General features: G+C 42.5%; 1 protein-coding gene across 1 annotated transcript in view; it reads right to left on the bottom strand.

The window, feature by feature from the left end:
- The window catches only part of LOC311065041 (SH3 domain-binding protein 4), a 67,901-nt gene extending 62,236 nt beyond the window's left edge, over window positions 1–5,665 (bottom strand). The window contains exon 1 of the mRNA XM_084085210.1: window positions 5,547–5,665. The gene's annotated coding sequence lies outside the window, so the exon portion shown is untranslated. The remainder of the gene's footprint in view (window positions 1–5,546) is intronic.
- Between the last annotated feature and the right edge of the window lie 1,859 nt (window positions 5,666–7,524).

Genomic DNA, 7,524 nt, shown 5'->3' with positions numbered 1-7,524 from the left:
CGGCGTTCAAGAACGTCATTCGGGGGCTTTTATCCGGATCTTCAGCTATAGTCTCCTCCCGTTGTTACAAATCTTGTCACCGACTAATACACAATGGTGACTCCCCCACAATAGAAGCCAATAGGAATGGATGTGTCGTCCTGGAATCCTCAAAGTGTAGCCCACCACCCCCACCACCCCAAAATACAACCCACTCTCAAGTTGTTTCTCAGAGTTCTGCTCCATTCGTCATACTGTAACTACATAGCCTAAAGTGATTGTCAGCTTTTTATTTTTATTTCAAGGACCCCCAGTTTGATCCCATGTCCCATGGACTTTTGTTTTTTTTTCCGGGGCCCCAATATAACAATCTAGCAAAGTCCTCAGTGTTCATTTAACTCTGAGAGTTACATGTTTGTGACTGTAATTTGTACAGTCTTGGAGACCTATAATGTCTCAAGGATCCCCTGGGGGGGGGGGGGGTCCCTGGACCCCCCACGTTGAGAACCAGCGATATACATTTAAAAATGGCAGCAGTGAACTGCTGCCATTTTTTCTCTTCCCCATTTTTTTACTTTGTAGCCTACATAATAGTGTTTTATATTTGTTGAGGATATTGTATTTTGGTGTTGTTTTTATTCTATGTTGATGAATTGAATACATAGGATCACAATGGAAACAACAAACTTTTTTTCTGGACCCCCAGGGGGGTCCCCATATGATGTTAGGGGCGTGAAGTTACAATTTAAGGATCTTTTTAACTGGTCAAACATTGGCCAAATAGTCAAATGATATAAGAAATAGGCAAATATTGTGAAAATAGCCGATCGACAAGGTCTACAATTTATCCGTGGAAGCGAGTCAAACTACATGTAATGCTTACAATTCCAAGTGCTTATCAGGGTGAGGGGTCCCCATTTCAGATATGATTATTATGTGGGGGGGGTCACGGCCTGAAAAGGATGAGAACCACTGATTTAAAAAAAAACTGCTTTTCCCATCCTGGTGAGAAGCATGGAGAAAACGGTAGATACATCTGGATATAACACACCAGATGATGCTTGGTGGAGCGAGGGGTCAGAGGTCAATGACAATGGGGTGGGTCAGACCTCCAGGATGACTCACATCTAACATGATTTCTGGCGTACCCTTCCTTCTGTTGACAGCGGAGGGTGACAGGGGTTGGCTAGGGGGGGGGGGGGGGGGGCGCGCGGGTAGGGATGTGGCAGTGGCACACACAGCAGCCCCTCTGTTTGACACCGAGTGACCTCTCTGTGTCATAATGCTTGATGCTGTAATGCAAGTGTGCTTCTCAAAGTGAGGTCCGGGGACCGCCGACAGGGTTACTTGAGGGGGTTCCCAGGCAAAATGAGTAAATATAGCATCAAAAAAAGGGTTGACAACTTTAACGCTGTATTATATGCCTTTTATATGCCTGAAAATAGCCGTTCTACAAGCTCAGAGCTTGTAGATATCGTCTGTCGGGTGAAATCTCATATGTCTAAAACTGTTCATTTTCAGGATTCAAATAGCAAAAGTAGCAGATCTACAAGCTCGAAACGCGGTGCTTCGTGCCACGTTTCGAGCTTGTAGATCTGCTACTTTTGATGCTTTTGTGTGTCGCTGTAGTATGATCAAGTAAGGCGTTAATTTACCAAAAGAAAGTTTGAACGTGGAGAAAATCTTGAATCTTGTATGGGGTTCTCCAGGTACAAAAAAAGAAAATCTTTACAAATGGGGGTCCACCACGGCCTAATACAATTTGGGGGGTCCTTGACATGAACACGTTTGGGAACCACTGCTGTAATGAACTGTACTCATTAGTGTTGATTTTGACAGCACATTTTGATTCAGTTTCAGTCATAGTCTTTTGAATCAAATTGATTGCATTTAGTTTTAGTCATATTTTAGTAATCTGAAATTTTACTGTTAGTCTAGTTTTAGTCGATTAAATCTATAGTTGATTTAGTCGACTAAAATGTATTTTTGCGGTGCCTTGATGGCGTCGTAATGGCCGATTTTACACTTGGTCGCATGCTGAAAATAGCCGATCTACAAGCTCACAACGCGTCGCGCTGCGGCGCGTTGTGAGCTTGTAGATCTGCTATTTTCAGAGCGCAACACCCGAGCGCAACCTAACATAAAATGACTTGTCTTTTAGTTCTACTGGATCTCTTCTACACTAGTCCCTCACTAACATTTCAGTCTATATTTATTTGTTTTCGTCTGTGAAAAAAAGGTAGCTGAAGAACATTTTTCGTCATAGTTTTAGTCGACGAAATCAACACTGGTACTCATCATGCCCTGGGCTGACGACGGTAACACGGAGATGCACGTTGTTGCACGTTCAGACTCAGGGGGGGGAAGGGTCTTATCTTATCTGGAATCACATGCACATTCATTCATTCACACAATGAAGTCTATTGAAATAGAAATCCAGCTGCAGTTCAGACAGAATTGGGTTTTTCGAGACTTGGGCTAAAAAAGAGAGATAAGTTGTTCTTTGGGGGATCATTTCAGGACTTCCAACTTCTTTGAACGGCCTACTGCAGGGGTTCTCAAAGTGGGGGGTCCGGAAAGGGGACTCCCAGGGGTCCTTGGTGGGCGTTTCAGGGCGTCCCCAGCTAAATGATGTAATATAGCAGTGGTTCTCAACCAGTGGTCCGGGGACCACTGGTTGGGTCCCCAGCAATAGATGTTAATACATTTTCACCTCTTTATCCATATTGTGTACGTTGGCGTTGGCTATTCAAAAATAGCAGATCTACAAGCTCACAGCGTGTCACTTCGTGCCGCGCTGCGAGCTTGTAGATCTGCTTTTTTTGAACATTTTCGAGAGATCTTGAAAGTGTTTGAAGAATTTTGGAGAATTTTGCATTTTTCACACAAATCTTCTCTTCTGGGGGTTCCTGGAACAAAACATTTTGAGATGGGGGTCCGCGGCCAAATGTATATAAATGTAGGGGTCCTTGGCATGAAATTTAAAAACTGTACAATAATTTTAAACATCTTAGAATTGGAAAGAGACATTTAAACAAGTGTTCTTTTATGGGGGTCCTTGGCACTAAACCTTTTCCAGATGGGGGTCCGCGGCCGAGTACATTATGAATTTGGGGGGTTATTGACATGAAAAAGTTTAAGAACCACTGCCAGCCTACTGAATCCTTTTGGTATTCTAGTGTGTGTGTGTGTGTGTGTGTGTGTGTGTGTGTGTGTGTGTGTGTGTGTGTGTGTGTGTGTGTGTGTGTGTGTGTGTGTGTGTGTGTGTGTGTGTGTGTGTGTGTGTGTGTGTGTGTGTGTGTGTGTGTGTGTGTGTGTGTGTGCGTGTGTGTGTGTGCGTGTGTGGAGGGAGGCACGCACTCCCCTGGAGATTGACAGCTGCTGCTAGTAAAGCAAACCACGCTCTCATGCCTCAGCTATCTAAGTGAAACATGGTGGGGGCTACAGTATGTATTATTCAATGAGGAATGTTGTTTTAACTCTCCCAAAAATGCAGCATGTCTGGGCTGGTCCAACAAAAAAAAACGGTCAAAACCGACTAATGGGTTTTATTGTACTTTACTATTTCATCATCGCTGTCGGGCAATAACCTCTTATCTCCATATTATAACATTGTGTGTGTTTTTTTCCCCTGTAAATTAACGCCCTACTTGATCACACTACAGTGTCACACAAAAGCATCAAAAGGTGCTATTTTTGAATTTGAATCCTGAAAAGCAACAGTTTTGGACAGTTTTTTCCACCCGACAGAGACAATAATTATGCTACATATCTTTACGTGCCTTTTTGTCTCATTCTGTTTTGAACACTATTTTAACAGGAGTTTTTTTGTCCCTGTACACTGTTTAGTTTGATGCATTTCTGCTGTCATTTGTCGTTCATCATTACCATTCAATTATGCTGCTGTCTAAAGCACTTGTATCCTGTTTAGCTATTTAAGGTGCTATCCAACACAAATGACTGTATTACAAGCTTCTACTGTATAATATATCAACCTATAACTTCTCAGCTGGTCAAACTTGACAAGCTGCAAGTATTTGAGGTGGAAACAGAGTCTCCTTCTCATCTCCTCAATGTAAACATCATTTCACTGGGCCGGTGGCTTGGCTCTGGTTTGTAAAGTCATTTCAACACATTTTGAGGCATAGAGTTTACGGATGAAAGCACCCAATATGAATAGAAATGATCAAATAGATCCGTGGTTCTCAACCAGTGGTCCGGGGGCCAACAGTGGTCGTTGGGGGTGTGTACCAGGGGGTCCCCAGCTAAAGGAGTTAACATAGCGTCACAATCATTTTAACCACTTTAGCTTTGGCTATTAAAAAATAGCAGATCTACAAGCTCGGTGCTGCGCTATGAGCTTGTAGATCTGCTATTTATTTTTTTTATCTTGAAAATGTGTGCAAATCTTTCAATTAATATATATATTTTAAAGCGAACATTTTTAACTCTTTGCTTCTGGGGGGGTCCATGGAACAAAACATTTTCAGATGGGGGTCCGCGGGCCAAATGTATATCAATTTTGGGGTCCTTGGCATGAAAGAGGTTGAACACCACTGAAAAAGAGTATTGTTTTTCTGTAGAATTGTACTTCCAACCCCAGGGCAGGGGCAGCGAGACTGTAAAGGGTTAATGATGATGATGATGATGATGATGCCAGCCTCTCACTTCAGATCCAGGGAGAGTTGGTTTTTTTTGATACCATGGCAACGCATGTCAGCCATGCGATAACAGACAGAGCCACAAGAAGAAAAACAGACTTTTCCTGATGATGGCATCAGTGTCTCAAAATACCGTTTCAATCACTGCCCGAATCCTCTGTTTTTTGTTGTTGTGTTTGTTGTCTTATAGGGTTACAGTTAAATGCAAGACAATGTATCCTACAATATGGCTTATGTATGCATAACTTCAGAGACGGTACAGAGGTCCCATGGGATACAGGATAACACCCTCGCGTCCCCATGGGATGCATAATAACATTGTTATTACACTGTTATTACACCCCTGATTAAGGACATTAAGCTGACAACGTCTATTCAAAACGGATCAGATATTTATCGCGACAAAGGACCGACTCTATTGTAATTCCCATGTACAGGATCAGCAGGGCTTCTCTTTTTAACAGCATGCCAACCTTATGCCATAGAAACAGCCCTACTGTGCGCGTAATGTATCCGTTTATATACCGCAATCCGTTTGAAACTTTTAATTGTAAAAGAACCAAAGGGAGAGGCAGAAAGAACCTAAATACTCTCCCAGGTGGAACGAAATGCTGGAGTCGACAAGACTTTTTCCCCTAAACGTGTTCCGATCACAATAATATTAACCTTTTATACTTTTTGGCTATTCAAAAATAGCAGATCTACAAGCTCATAGCGCAGCACCGAGTGCCGTGCTATGAGCTTGTAGATCTGCTATTTTTGAAAAATCGTGAACATTTGTGTTCCGATCCCTCTCAGATCGAGAGAGAGAGAGAAAAGAAAGACCACCAGAGGAAAAAGACCACCAAAAACCTTCGACTAATACAAATAGAAACACGGCCATCAAATAGAAAAGCGACCACTCACCTGGATACTGTATCATGTGCTGTGCTGGATACTGTATCAACTCCGAGGATTGTATCCAAATCCGAACGATACATGAAGTGGAGCTCCTATAGTCTCTGATCTGAACCCCAGTTCACTCTACTTGTTTCTGTAGATCTGCTGCTAACCGACGACGAAGACCCCCTCCACTCTGATGTCACTGGAAGAGGGAGGAGCTATAGCCACGGATCACACGACGGTCGTCTGTCAGTCACAGTGGTCGTGGATGAACATCGACCTGGTGTTTGTGCTTTCTCTATTTACGGTCCGTGCATCTACATAAACGTTCATATTTCGAATATAAAGTGCTTATCCTATGGCCACGGATGTTATAGTTATGTACGGGTCCTCAAAAATACCCTTATCTTCTGTTTTGTTTAATAAAAAAGCATTTTAATCCGATTGGTGGCCATTTTCTTCGTAGTTTTTCAATGTGATTTCATCAACGTGACCCTATCGGTTTGGGAGGTGTATTGCACTCGGATATAAGAGAAAATGGCCATCAATCGGATTAAAATGCTTTTTATTGAACAATACGGATGATAAGGGTACGTTCAAGGGTTCGTACATAATTGTAACATTTATGGCCATGGGGTAAGGACTTTATATTTGAAACTTGAACGTTTTTGTAGATGTACGGGCCGTAAATGTAGAAATTGCAAACACCAGGTTGAAGTTCATCCAGGACGGTCGTGAAAGACGACCGTCGTGTGATCCGTGGCTAAGGGAGGAGCGTGCACTGGGATTGGGAGGATTTGGTCTTTTGGGGTTCTGTTTTTTTTCCCACAAGGACACGATGACACCTCGAGAGAGCTTCAAATTACTCATTCTCTCAACATGGTGATTATGTGTTGCAAACACGATTATTACGTTTTTGTAATTTCATCCACCGTTCAGATTTGTTTAGCTACGTCGTTCCAACACAAATGAATGGCACTGCACTCGCCACGTTTATTATGCGTTATTAAACTGTAGTGAAGTAAGTGTAGGTTAAACTCTTTAAGACAGTGGTGTTCAACCTATTTCATGCCAAGGACCCCTAAATTGATATACATTTGGCCGTGGACCCCCATCTGAAAATGTTTTGTGCCAGGGACTGCACAGAAGAGAAGATTTATGTTAAAAAAAAGGCAAAATTCTACAAAATTCTTCAAACACTTTCAAGATTTTTTCGAAAAAGTACAAAAATAGCAGATCTACAAGCTTGCAGTGCTGTGAGCTTGTAGATCTGCTATGTTTGAATAGCCAATATACAATATGGATAAGGGGTGCAAATGTATTAACACCTTTTGCTGGGGACCCCCTGGAACCCCCTCTGGACCCCCCTGGTCCGGGAACCAGTGGTCCCCCGGAACCCCCTGGTCCGGGGACCACTGGTAGTCCCCGGACCACTGGTTGAGAACCACTGCTTTAAGATATAGGAACACTTGTATTTGTCGCGATCAGTAGCACACCAATCTACAGGTTGCCCCCCCCCCTCTCTATTGTCATCACAATAGAGACTATTGTGATGACAAAAACCAAAACATCCCCATCCATAGTGGTTCTCAAAGTGAGGTCCAGTCCAGGGACTCTCAGGGTTCCTTCCTTGGGGTGGGGGTTCTAAATGGCTCTTATGCATGTCTGTCACTCTGACAGACAGTATACAAATGGAACAATGGTTCAATTTGAATACTGTTTCTGTCCATTTGTATAGGCTACTGTCAGAGTTAAAGGTAGGGTAAGTGATATTTGTTGTTTTTTGTTAAAAGGTTAAAGCACTATATTGTGATAGTAATCATTGCTATAGAGTGTTTGTTCAGGGTTCTCCCTGTCTCTCCAGCTCTTTAATAAACAGAAAATACATTTTCATGTAGGTGACCAAATCTCAGGAGAGAGTACCAATTTATCAGCTTAATTTTTTATAGTGTTCCAGTTCCAATTTTGTCTGCTCATTTTATAGTGTCATCACTTCCAATTC

The sequence above is a fragment of the Gymnoscopelus microlampas genome (assembly GCF_963454915.1).
Source record: "Gymnoscopelus microlampas genome assembly, chromosome: 17".
NCBI lineage: Eukaryota > Metazoa > Chordata > Actinopteri > Myctophiformes > Myctophidae > Gymnoscopelus > Gymnoscopelus microlampas.
The sequence above is the reverse complement of the archived record's forward strand: the minus strand, read 5'-3'. Positions and strand labels throughout refer to the sequence as shown.